This window comes from Dermacentor andersoni, chromosome 2 (genome assembly GCF_023375885.2).
Source record: "Dermacentor andersoni chromosome 2, qqDerAnde1_hic_scaffold, whole genome shotgun sequence".
In the NCBI taxonomy this organism is placed as follows: Eukaryota; Metazoa; Arthropoda; class Arachnida; order Ixodida; family Ixodidae; genus Dermacentor; species Dermacentor andersoni.
The window spans coordinates 88,248,128-88,260,550 of record NC_092815.1 but is presented as its reverse complement, the minus strand read 5'-3'; the positions used below and the strand labels follow the sequence as shown (position 1 = coordinate 88,260,550).

The following is a 12,423-nucleotide window of genomic DNA, read 5'->3' as shown; positions in this document are numbered from 1 at the left end:
ATATTCGCGATGTAGTCGCGGATCTGAGTATTCCACGGGCGCTCAGGCTGCACCCAAGGCCACACATCCCCGACCCCATTCTGGAGGGAAACTATATCGCCCCTTCCAGGCTCACGCGCTTCGACGACGGCTGAGCATCAGGAACGTCTCATTGCGACTTAGCGTGGAAGCTTGGGCTTGTTGATGATTCATCGGGAAAAGGGCACCATGCAAAAGAGAGAGGGGCACGAGAGAGCGACACGCACGCAGCGCTGACTTGACAACAGCTTATTCATGAAGCCATGAAGGAATAAATATATAGGGTGCTGCCATATGCGCACTATGTAAATGATCGTAAAAAAACCTGGAGCATCATTTGCAATGCTGATAATGACAGCCACACGCGGGCAGTGCACACTGAATCTTTGCCGTTCAATCCTTGTCAAGATATGCCAATTCCCGAGATGAATGTGCAATCCAAGGAGAACTGACGCACGAGCTACCAAACCTCCTCGCGAAATCTGCCTCAATGATTTCACGTGTTTTTTGCGCTGTGTCCTGTTTCCAATGTCTCATTGCGCTTTCAGCGGCTTGGAGCTTTTCCAGCAATTTTCGCAGCCAACGAGAAAAAGAGACGGTGGTACACGCAGCGGTATATAAGCCGTAAGGGATTTCCGTATGCGAACGGCACCGTGCTAATTTTTCTTAGAGTGGTTCTTAAGCTTCGCTTTCAGGAATACTGTTTGAATCCTAATTCTGCATCAACGCGAATTCTCCTTTGCAAGTATTCGCGGTCGTCTTTCTGAGCACGCGAGCAGCATTCGAAGGGCCCCGTGTGTATAGCGGCAATTAACCATCCAACGCTGAGCGGAGGCCAATATCGCCGCGGCGAAGATCGCGTTCCGTGTTTCCGTCGCGCTTACAGCTCCGCCGGCGGCTGCCCCGAGCGCTCCGTTTGATCGGCGCCTGCCGCCTGCCATACATCAAAGTCGGCCCGCTGATGGAAATCCTCCTTCTCCTCCGACAGGAGGCACGGCCGCGTCCACCCTCGCTCTAGACGCTGTCCCGTGCGTACACCCTCCAACCCCAATCCGCTTCTTCTTCGCTAGCGGCGATGCCACACACTGCATCGGGACGGTGCCGGTGACGTACAGGTTATTAAACCACGCGGGCTGCCGGCGCCCACGCAAGGCAAGGTGCAGCGCAAGAAGCAAACGAACACAAAAGCTGAAAAGAGCCTCGTGGTTCCACGCCAAGCTCACTCTTTTCTTTGTGGTATAACATCTCTTGTGGTATATTACTTCTCTGAGGGTCACTCAGAATAGTTAACGCAGTGAAGATGACTGGCACTGTTCCCGTCGTTCCAGTATACAGCACTTGTTTTCTTCTTCTCTGTGAGAACACACAGCGGGTCATCCATCAGTGCCCGTCATATGCCTCGTTGATCGGGTTATCTTTAGTTTTTGAGTTATATGCACAAGTGTGTTTCGGCTAACTCGTGCCAAGCCTTAAAATATTAACGTGTGCGTTACGAGAATGCAACATAGTGTTGTCGTTCACTGTCCTCTTGAGAAACTCGGACTGTATTTTACTATGAGCTCGGGGCAAATAATTAACAAATAATTAACCAACTTTTCGAGTATTGCCTTAAACGCGAGATCTTCATTAAGACTGTCAGAGCGTATATTGACAAATATCCAAATGATTTATTTCCGCGCTATTGAAAGTGCGCGAGATTTGAAGAAGTACCACGTGAATATGCACTTACGCGCAGCGATACTAGTCCCCTCAAACATGCTACCAGCGAATAATCGGTGCTGAACGCATACTGAATAACTGTTCACATTGCTGTGTGCGTGCGTGCGTGCGCGTGTGTGTGTGTCCGAGGCACCCGATTGTCGTTAACCTTACCATAAGAAGCCAACAAACAAAGACACCTAGGACAACACAGGGGAAAGTACTTATACTTTCTAATTGACCTAAAGAAATGATAAATTACTGGAATTGAGACTATATGAGAAAACAACTTGCCGCAGGTGGGGATCCCACGTCTTCGCATTACGCGTGCGATGCTCTACCAATTGAGCTACCGCGGCGCCGTTTTCTCATCCACTTTCTGGGGTATTTATGTGTTGCTACTAGAATTAACCCTGGGCGCTGGCTGACACTTCCATCGAGTTAATTCCAATAGATGTTCTGACGAAAACCAGGCAGGCCAGTTTCTTGCTAAGTTGCGCTGCATTCGACGTACCCCGATTGAGCGCGGACCTCGTCAGTTGAAGAAACACCTCGGGGGCGGGAGAAAGGCGAGCGAGTGGGCACCTATAGGGTCCCGCCTCCGCGTCCCCTACGTGTCATACAAAACGATGCGTCGCGCTGCCGTCTCGCACGCGCCTCTTATCATCCGCGCGCCCTGGAGGAGGACAGCGGCCGCGGGACGCTAACACGACGCGCAGCTGACCGTAATGATTTACGAGCCGCTTGGAGCAGGAGCGTAGAGCGCTTCCGGGACAGTCCGCGGCGTCCATTCCATTCTTTGCCGGCTGAAGCTCCGGCCTCCCGCGGAGCGCGCACACAACAAAAGAGGCCGCGCGAGAGCAGCAAGGTCGCTACAAAAACGGCGCGCCGATCCCGCAGTTCGAAGCGCGCCTCCGTGTCTACCGTCGCTGTCTGTGCGATGACCTGCTGAGAGACGCGGAGAGAGCGGCCGATCATCAATTGGATGCCGCGCGGGAGAAAAGGTGGTCGCGTCAAGCGGACGCATGCGGCCCGCCGCCTCCGATTCAACGAACGGGATGCGATGGGTTCCAGCGACGCCGTAAGCTTTTTCACATATAAAGAAAGAATAGAAAAAGAAAGAGAGAAAAGGCATGTGACCAGCGGTTCGCTCGCACTGACATTAACCTTTATGCGTGCTTGTGGCGGTCGCCCACGCAAGCACGCAGCGCGTGCTCTATGCCTGTGTCGCTGTCTCTAGTTGAAAAATGGTTTTCGCATGGAGACCGGTAATGGCGCTTTGACGCGGGCAGGCAGGGTTGTAATGGGGCCCTTGCCGCGAGGCCCAAGCACTTCTTCGCAGAAGTCGATCGTCGTCTCCTTTCTTACGCTCGCATTTCGAGTATAGACGAAATATAACTGTGCGTAGTATTGCCTATAAAAAAAAAAAAATCTTTACTTTCTCTTGATTTAAAAAAGAAAGTAAGAAAAATACAAGAAGAAAGACAACATACAGCACCTAGCGGTGTAGAGCAAGTTCAAGCTGACTAAAAAATAATTTTAACATATATATAACTGATTTTTTTTTCTCTCTCTTGCAAAGAAAAGAATAAAATAAGCTATTTGCTCGAAACGCACCAAATGAGATAAAACCTCATTGGACGAAAAAAAAGAAAGGAAAGAAAAAGGAGCGGCGATGCAAGTGGTTGCGTTTTAGGATGAGGCAGGATCTTGTCCTGCCTCATCCACAAGGGGGAGGAAAGCTTCCGTGAGCTCGCGCACGCACGCGGAGTGCCTGATACTCTTTAGAGCTTATTCCAAATTTATTTAATAAGTCTTCCGCTTCTTCAATTTCGCGTCCAGGCTGCGCTGGTGATGACGTTATTTTGACGCCAAGTATATACGGAGTACACTTTCACGGGCATTTGGTCAATTTTGTGTAGCGTAAAAGCCCACGGAACGTTGTTAGGTTAAGCGATCGGTTTATTTTTTGTAACTATTTCATACCCTTTCACTATTAAACCACTGGCTAATCTCCGCGAGGCGTTGTTGAAACCTGTGGCGTGTCACTGCATGCAGAGCTGGTTCGGAAACGTCCCGGGAAGTCCCGGGAAGTTCCACGCCGTACTAACCGAACATTTTAGCTCCAACGCCGTACACAAAATCTTCTTCGCGGAAGTGCTTGCCATATACACGCGATAATGAATGTTGGGCTGCTTCCCCATTCTCAGCTTTATCAACCATGCATCCTGCTGCTGCTTGGTTTTGGGGTGCGCATGAAAACTCGCACTGGGCTCCGTCGAACACGTTCGGCACAGCAGCACCCAGCTGCAAACCATGCTGAAACAATAAACCAAATCACTACCTTCGGAATGAAAGGCAGCGAGCAGCGCTGGCGTGCCTGACGGCGGCAAAGGCGAGTCACGTGATGTCGTTTACTACGTCACAGCGATAGCAGCGCCGGTCTCTCCTGTGGTGGCCCTCGACGCCAATATATTTACGTTCCGTCTGGAATAAACCCTGCTTTGCCTGCAAAAATAATCTCATTTGTATTGCAGAAGGGCAATCTAGAGCAGTCTAACTTGCTTCTCTTTATTCTTACTTTAAGGTGATTTTCAAGAACGTTTTCGCAGACTCTGATCTAACATTTGTGGTAATTAATAAAAAAAACATTAATCTATCGTGCCTTATCACTACACGTCAGCCTTCCGATATCATAATCGTATCGATTGGTGCGTCTCGGTTAGTTTTCATTGTGTCGTACAATGGTACGAGTTTTAATAACGTCTATACGGGTATAATCTATTCCAAATGTCGCAGGGCGAAAATTGCAAGCACTTAAAATAGATATCTGAGTCCGACTAATTAAGGAGCAAATAAGAATAGGGTGAGCGGGACGTGCACATCTATGCTGCAGGCCTTGCACATGTCTTCTATACTTTTTAGGCGCACATATTCCTTTGCGTGCATCCGTATCGAGGTTTCTTCTCAGATGGCACCCCCCGGCCGTTGCACCACAACGTCGCCTGCCCAAGCAAGAGAGAGAGAGAGAGAGAGAGAGAGAGAGAGAGAGAGAAGTCATAAGGGAAAGGCAGGGAGGTTAACAAGCCCTATATATAGAGACGCGAACGCTAGTTTTCTTCCATTTTTGTTTGTATCGAGCGACGTGTTGCCTATGGACACATCATCCTTGTGCCGTCAGACACCTCCTCAAAGAAAAGAAAACAGCGACTAATAGTTGTGCCGCGGGGTTTAGCTATGGCTCGAGTTCAGCTCCACAGCGGGAAAACAATAGTGAACACAGACTTGCAATCGCAGCACTCACGAGGAGAACAGAAGCCCAGTGCGAGAAAAAAAAAAGGAAAACAAAGGAAGAGAGAAAAAAAAAAGAAGAATTCGCAAAAGGAAAGCACACCGTAGCAGAGAAAGAAGGGGGGGGGGGGGGGGAGGGAGTAAGAAGGAAGTTGGCCGCTACGCGGGTACACAGCACTGTGCGCGCGAGTCGCAGATGCGCGCTGCCGCAAGACGTGTGCGCAGCCCGGAGGTCCCCGTCGTTTGTCACTCGCCCTAACGAGCGAGCCGCGCAAGCATCTGCAACGAGCTCCTCCGCATCGCGCCTCCTCACCTCGACTGCCTTGCCCCAACACCGAGAGACTCGCTCAAACACACACACAAAAAACGAAAAAAAAAAAAAAGAACGCATCCACCGCGCGTACACCTTCGCGTCGCAGTAGCAGCAGCGAACCACCACCACCAGCTTTCTGCACGGCTCAGCATTGGCCACGGCTTAGATCGACTTCTCCATAGCTACGGCACGCACGCACGCACTACACACGGACTCGGCAAGGCACCGCTTGGCCGACCAAGCGACATAGCCGTGGCAGGCAAGCGACAGGGCGTCGCTTACATGGCTGACGCGCACGGCAGCTTTTTTTTCGGGAGAGGAGCGACCGCCCGCTCGTTCGCTGCGCTGCTCCAGCCGCCGGTTGCGCCGTTTTTATCTCCCTGCCCGCGTTTTTTGGCGTTTTGCTTAGCGCGCCCATTAGAGCGGCAGAGCGAGGGCCCCGCGCCCTTATCTCGTCACCGCTGCCGCGCGATTGGCAAGCCGATTTCCAGTTTTCACCTGAAGCGTATACGCCACACGTGACGGCTTGTTCCAGGAAGACATGCTTCCCTTGTCAGCGCGTGCGTCTCTCCCTGTGGGGATCCGTTTATCGTGTATATAGCGCCGATTGGAAGCCGCGTGGACCCCGGTGCGGCGACGCTATGACGTGTGAGGCGACGCAACTCTGCCAGGCCAAGCAGGAACACGGAGTGTACGACCGTATACACGACCACCAAGCGAGAGAACGGAGATGAGCAGCTTGTCCTCTATAGTTTTATGATCTCGTCTTTCGTCTGGTTGCGCATTCTTGTCGCCTGCTTGAAAACTATACTTGGTGCCGCCAGATTTTACTTTGGCAGCGTGTTGGAAGGCTGTGCCTTTAAATGCGCAAAGTGCCACCTCCATCTATATATCCGCATTTATCAGGATTACACCTTTTCTCAAGCTCGAAGACAGAGTGATGGGGTGGGTCACCGTATAAGCTTATACAAGTAAACCTACAAAACTTTGTGTCATCGGAAATCATGATGTTTCTAAACTACTTCGGAATTCTAACACACAGAAGAGTTCATCACCAGTCGCTTACGCGACCTGTACATGGTGTTACAGCTGCGCTCGAGTACGTGGGCGGTTTCACATAACGGCATTAATATAGTAGCTTGTCAGCTGCTAAAAGCAGCATTGGTGCATAGCGCCATCTTCCCTGAAAATGAAAAGGCCTGTCGAGAGCGCGCTTAGTAGGCTCAGATTTGAATGGACTGCGTAATTTCGCTAGGGTATGATGGACGCGGGTTTTAAGTCACCGGGCGATACCCGTCCACGAGAGAAACCTCAACGGCGGGCTAGATACGAGTGTTACCGTGAAAATATTGAATGTCGACGACCTGCGTCATCTTTGGGCCCGAGCGCCGAAGAGCTGTGTAACTGTATACATGCACATCTTCAGCTGTCAATAAATTTGGACGGTGGCGCAATTTAAGTGGCTTTCTGGTTAAAGCGGAGAGAGAATAGTGTTGCACAAAGTCTAAGCTTCGATCAATTTATGCTTAGCTTTAAGAATATTTTTGAATGCAGCTAAGCAGCGATGCGTTTCTTCAGGAGAATCCTCATTTGCTGGGTGTTCAAATATACACAGACCGACGCATCTCGGCAGCCATAAAAGCATTCCACTGCATCCCGATCGTCTGTGTAAATGAAATGTTGGTGACGCCATAGATTTGTAAAGTTGGCGGCTTCGAATAACGTCTATTTGTGTACGCACACATGACCATGTGCTATAATAGGCCAGCAATTCATCATAAACGTGACGTGCTATTGCCATAATCACTGACGGAGAGAGGGAGAGAAAGAGAAAGACTTCAATAAAATAGAACCTCTTAAGTCCCCGTGGAAAGATAATTATCAAACAAAAGTGTGTGAACATGCTTAATACACGAAATATAGATTAGATTACATTGCATTACAAGGCCGAGCAGCACACGACGACGGGTGAAATAAAAGGTCGACGGGAGAACGCGCGTCGCCACGTCTGTATTTCCTCGCGAAGCGCTGTTTACTGTATGTAGCCATGATCCAATCAACGCCACTATCTGGCCTTCTGGAAAGTATGTAGGATGTACAACACTGTCCGGTTCGCGCGGCACTTGCACGCAGGAAAGTTTGCCCACGATGAAAGTTTTCAGTCACATGCAGAGGCAGGAGGAGGTTATTTTCCCCGATACCTATATCGCTGTAAATATCGCAAGAGAAGAATAATAAGGCCGCTTGCTGTAAATAGCTCATACATCCGGAACACAGCGGGAGCGTATTCAGAAAAGGCCTCGTGGGGAGGCCGCCCTTTCGCTGCACACGTAACGGCTCGAGACGATAAATGTGCCAACGCAACTTCGGGATTCTAATCTCCGCTCAGCAATGCGTGCGAAGACGCTAAATGTCAGAGTATGCACGGAAAAAGAAAGGAAGAAGCATTTCGCGCTTGTAAGCAAGACGCGTCTTTGTTTGGAGATTTCTCTTTTTTCTTCTTTGCTGCGCGGTATTTGTCAAAGAACGCGTGCCCCCAGCAGAATGCAAGCTGTCTCGCGGCGCATTTAATTGGCCGTGCGGGTGTTTTCCCAGCTCTGCGTGTCGTCTGGAATGCCAGCGCGTCACATAATCGATTACTTCTTTTCGGTTGCTATGATTCTTTTTTTTTCTTTTCTACGGCTGGCTTGCATGCTTACTGCGCAGTTAAAGGGACGCTAAAGGCAAATAATAAGTCAACGTGGACTGTTTAAATACGATTACAGAAATCTCGCAACGCTTGTTTTGGGCCAAGAAAAGACTTCGTTTACGAGAAAATTGCATCTTAAGGGTCCGAACACCTTTTTCGAAACTGAAATCTCCCGCCACCCAACCGGGGAAGTGGTGATGTTGCATACGCCATCACCACCCTTTGCTGCCGTCGGCGAGTAAAACGGCGCCCAACAGACGCCGCTGCAGCTGCTTTTTGGTCAAGTGGCGTAGACCGTTCGGGAATTTCGCGACATCACGTGGAAAGCGAATTCTCTGCTACTTGCAGTTTGTGCGAGTTTCGCGAGCCAGCAAAACCAGCGCAGCACTACGCGATAACGACACTACTGAAACGCGAAAGCGTGGTCGGCGCAGAGTCGAGCGAAAACGAAACCTTTCGACCGCCCGCGTCGTTGTCAAGGGTAACTTCAATGAGTTCTTTTTTCTAAAAATGAAATAGAACTGTACAAGTAGCATTTTATTTCGTCCTATAATGCAATATAAGGACGTTTTCCTTGTTTCTTGTTTTTTTTTTTTTTCGGACGAGTTGTTGAGTACTAGTGGCAGAATTTAACTGAGTGCTCTCGTCATCGGGCAAGTATACTTGAATGTCCCTGGCAGACTCTAATCATGTCCTGCATTTACCTCAATTTCTCGATTATTAAGGCTTTGTTTGCGATAATATTGAAGTCTTATAGATTCTCGAGCACTAATCTATCACTTTACCGTGACTTAATATTTGCCTTTGTGCCCCTTAAAGCTTATGCTAAACCACGAGAACACTGTATATATGCTATGGGCGTCACAAGTTTAAGAAAATAATTATGTGTGCATATTTGCGTTTAGCGTTTAGCGTTTTTTTACAGGTTTCGAAACGAGAGCACATGTCTTTTAATATGGTAAGAAGGCTGTGTCTTTATACCGTATCACAGTAATTTTTTTTATCTTGACGCATAAACACGCACGCACGCTTTTCTTTTTTTCTTGTCGATAAGCGCACAGAGATTACCTATGCCAATATTCGCTCACGTGTGACAAGTTATAGTGCACGCTTTTTTTGGTACCTGCACTTTTTCATCTCTCGGGAGGTGTGCGGCAATGAAGCCACAAAGGACGCGTCACGGAGGCAGGCGGGACTTTCGTCGAATGTTCTGACCGGTCGGCCCACATACTATTTCTTTTTTCTTGCGCAGCTCCGAGATAGTGTACAGGGGCCTTCCATTGACGTCTGGCGCTTGGCGCAAGTAAATCTTCTCGCACCGCGAAGAGACAGAAAAAGAAATCGAACACTCGCATTCCGCGTGAGGGAAGGAGGTTGATGTCCCAAAGACAACACGTTGGGAGAAACGCCCCGCTCTCCTTCGCCTCGAGCTGTCTTCGGAGTGCCGCCGCCGTGAACGCTCGCTGCTGCTGCGGCAGTCGTGTATGACACCATATTTCAAAGCGATCTGAAATTCACTCTCGCTCGGGAGGGCACAGCACCGTCAGTTCGTCGGGGCCATAGGGCGGCGCCGCTCGGGTCCCAGACGGCGGCAGCTCATCGCGAAACGCACACACGACTCGCTCCCGTGGCTTCTCGGTCCGCCGCCGCTCGGGGGTCAAGCGCGGCGCCGGCCGCTTTCGATTAATTCGCGGCGGCGTCTCCAAAAGCGCGCACACGCGCGCGTGAGCGCTGCTTTTACTTATCTCCGCTTTGATTTCATTTCTCGCGAAGAAGGGTCGCCCCGCTGCCAGTACGGCACACACGCCACACTTTCCCGACCGGGCCGTACGCCGAGTCAGCGGCCGAACTCGAGGAGGAGGCATATAGAAAGCGTGCTCGGAGGCCTCAACAACAACGACGGAGGCATCGCTCGCTGAGGCAGCGACGACGAGCAGTCGCGGCAACAACTCGGCGAGAGAGAGATGAGAGACCGCCCGTCGCGAGGAGGAGGACGCTCCTCCTTCGGCGCCGGCTGCTCCTCGCCTCCCTCAACAAACGCACGCACGCACGCAAGGGCTGCTGCTGCTTCTGCTGCGGTAACTTGCAGCGCCGCGAGCCTGATCCACATATGATCCCAGCGCGGGCGTGCGCCCCGCGAACCATCTCGGCGCATCCCATAAGCCGCCGCCGCCGCCGTGGTCATTATGGGAATGCGCATGCGCTCTCCGGTCACGACTGTTTCTGAAGGCACGTCCGCGACCTCCCCCCCCACCACCCAACTCCGGCACCTCATTCCCCCGCCCCGGTATTCCTCACCTATGCTTGCTCTTTTTCTTATTCTTCGTCATTGCCGCCGCTGCTGCTGTTGTTTTCCAGTGCTTGTATATTTTGCCCCCTCGGCGGTGGTCGCTTTCGCGGAGACCGGTTCCCAAAGCCACGCGATGTTCGGCCGCCGTCGTGGCCTCCTCCGCCGAGACAACGCCGTCTCGGCGGCAGCAGCAGCACTGCAGCGCACTCTCGCAAAAACAGCCTAGCCGACGCCGTCCCATCGATTATCTGCCTCGCGGGAGAAAACGCGAGGTGAAAGAGACTAACGACGACAAGCAAAGGGAGCAAGAAAAGCGAGGAAGCGTACGCCGCGAGCTTTCGGGTAAATCGCCGACTCCGATGCGACCCCGCAATGCGAAGCGCGCAGCCCTCCCCGGGGCCAAGCAAGCGAGGCTCGGTTCGCCCCCAGCTGCCCCAACGTCGTGAGCGCGCGCGCGTACAGCTAGCAGTCTGGCGCATTCCTTGTTCTTAAGCTGGCCCGTCTCATCTTCCACGGCAAAACCTGCAGGAGCGTGGTCCCCAATTTTAACTCTTGCGTACTATCAAAATTCGAACCGGTCGTGACTGGGGTCCCGATCGAGCAGTTTGATGTTCTTCTGTTCGCTTTTGCATCGCAGAGCTAACCGCTGATCTCGTTCGATAATTGTATATAGAGCATGGGAAATCGCTGCTTTATCTCCAAATGGCCGTATATACCGTGAGGAGGGTACCACGTACCGTATCATCAAAGGTGGCGAAACTGCCGCACGTGTGCCGGTCCTTTCTCGATAGCAAAGCTCCTGCGGTGTGCTTCCGCCTCTGCGGAAACCAAACCGAGTCACGTACAAGTTTGCATCGTGAGCAAAAACAAAAGGAGATACCTTCCACTGTTCAGGAAAGTGGTTCAAAGAGAGTGTTCTGCAAGAGCTGAGCAGGACACACCAGCCGTATAGGCCTGAGAGGCTACTCCCGATGGCAAGGGTGAGATTATAAAGGTGGAGGCGCTCACACAGGCTCACGCGACGCCCACGAACACGCAATGTGGAAGTACTTTGCAGGTCCTGGTTGATAAGCGTCCCGCAGAGATGTGAAATTACCACCGTTGCGCACGAGAGAGTAAACGCTCTTCTGAGGTCCATAGGGCGTATCAGAGCAGCCAAAAACACATGCTATGTGACCTGTGTATATATATGCCTTTACAGGTGAAAAATAATTCGGATAGAGTTTGACTCGTGCGTATCACTCCAACATGGGATTAAGAAGTGAATGAAGATTAAGAAGTGAAAACATTCTTTGCTGATTAAAAAAAAGAAAGTATTGCATGCGTTATCACATCCGACACTGCTTATACATGAACTTTCTGCTTCCGCTCCACTGCGATATAGGCGATCTTGAGGACGCCTTGGAGTGACGTCGCAACCGGGTCTGTTTGTGCGGGCGTTTCGTGCAGCGGTTAGTGCCCACTGTACGCTATATGCAACGGCTGATTTCTTTAGACGTAAAAGTGCGCTGTTTCGAGAGAGTAGACAAAATAGATCGTCGTTTCAAAAGCACGTTGACTTCTCGCCACGCGCTAGGACGTTCATGTTACGCGCCTGATACGGCAGACAGCACGGACCGAAACTGGAAGGACCCACGTAACCGCGAGCAGAATGGATAAAGCCCCTTCGCAGTGGCCGGAACACGCAGGCCATCGGGAAGCGCAGCTAACGAATAGACAGCCCTCTCGGCCCTTAATCTCTCCGCGAGATAAATATTCTCGAAAGGCATTTATATATATATATATATATATATATATATATATATATATATATATATATATATATATATATATATATATATATCGCACACTTTTTACGTCGACGTGGACAATTTGCGAGGAGCGAAAGACCTCTCCGACTGCGCGCGCCAAGCGAGTAGCAATAACGTCAAGCATCGACCAAGAAATGGGCGAGAAGAGGCGGGAAAAGAATAAAGAAAGAAGATAAAAGAAAATCGAGAGACGAGCTAGATTCATGCAATGCCGGCCGGAGGGGGAGAGGGCGCCAATGCACGAATCTCGCAGCAGCGCCGGCGCGGCAACCGAGGCGGATTGCGCGCAACTTGGTGCGCGCGTATACGTCCG

The 12,423-nt window shown here is 50.9% G+C and overlaps 1 protein-coding gene and 1 long non-coding RNA gene across 3 annotated transcripts in view; one reads left to right on the top strand and one right to left on the bottom strand.

The window, feature by feature from the left end:
- The window catches only part of LOC129387617 (uncharacterized), a 74,703-nt gene extending 64,246 nt beyond the window's left edge, over nt 1-10,457 (bottom strand). The window contains exon 1 of the long non-coding RNA XR_008614794.2: nt 10,308-10,457. This is a non-coding gene — a long non-coding RNA (uncharacterized lncRNA). The remainder of the gene's footprint in view (nt 1-10,307) is intronic.
- Nucleotides 1-12,423, top strand: part of LOC126541662 (zinc finger protein ZIC 5-like) — a 149,281-nt gene that overhangs the window by 66,478 nt on the left and 70,380 nt on the right. The gene's annotated exons all lie outside the window — the stretch shown is intronic.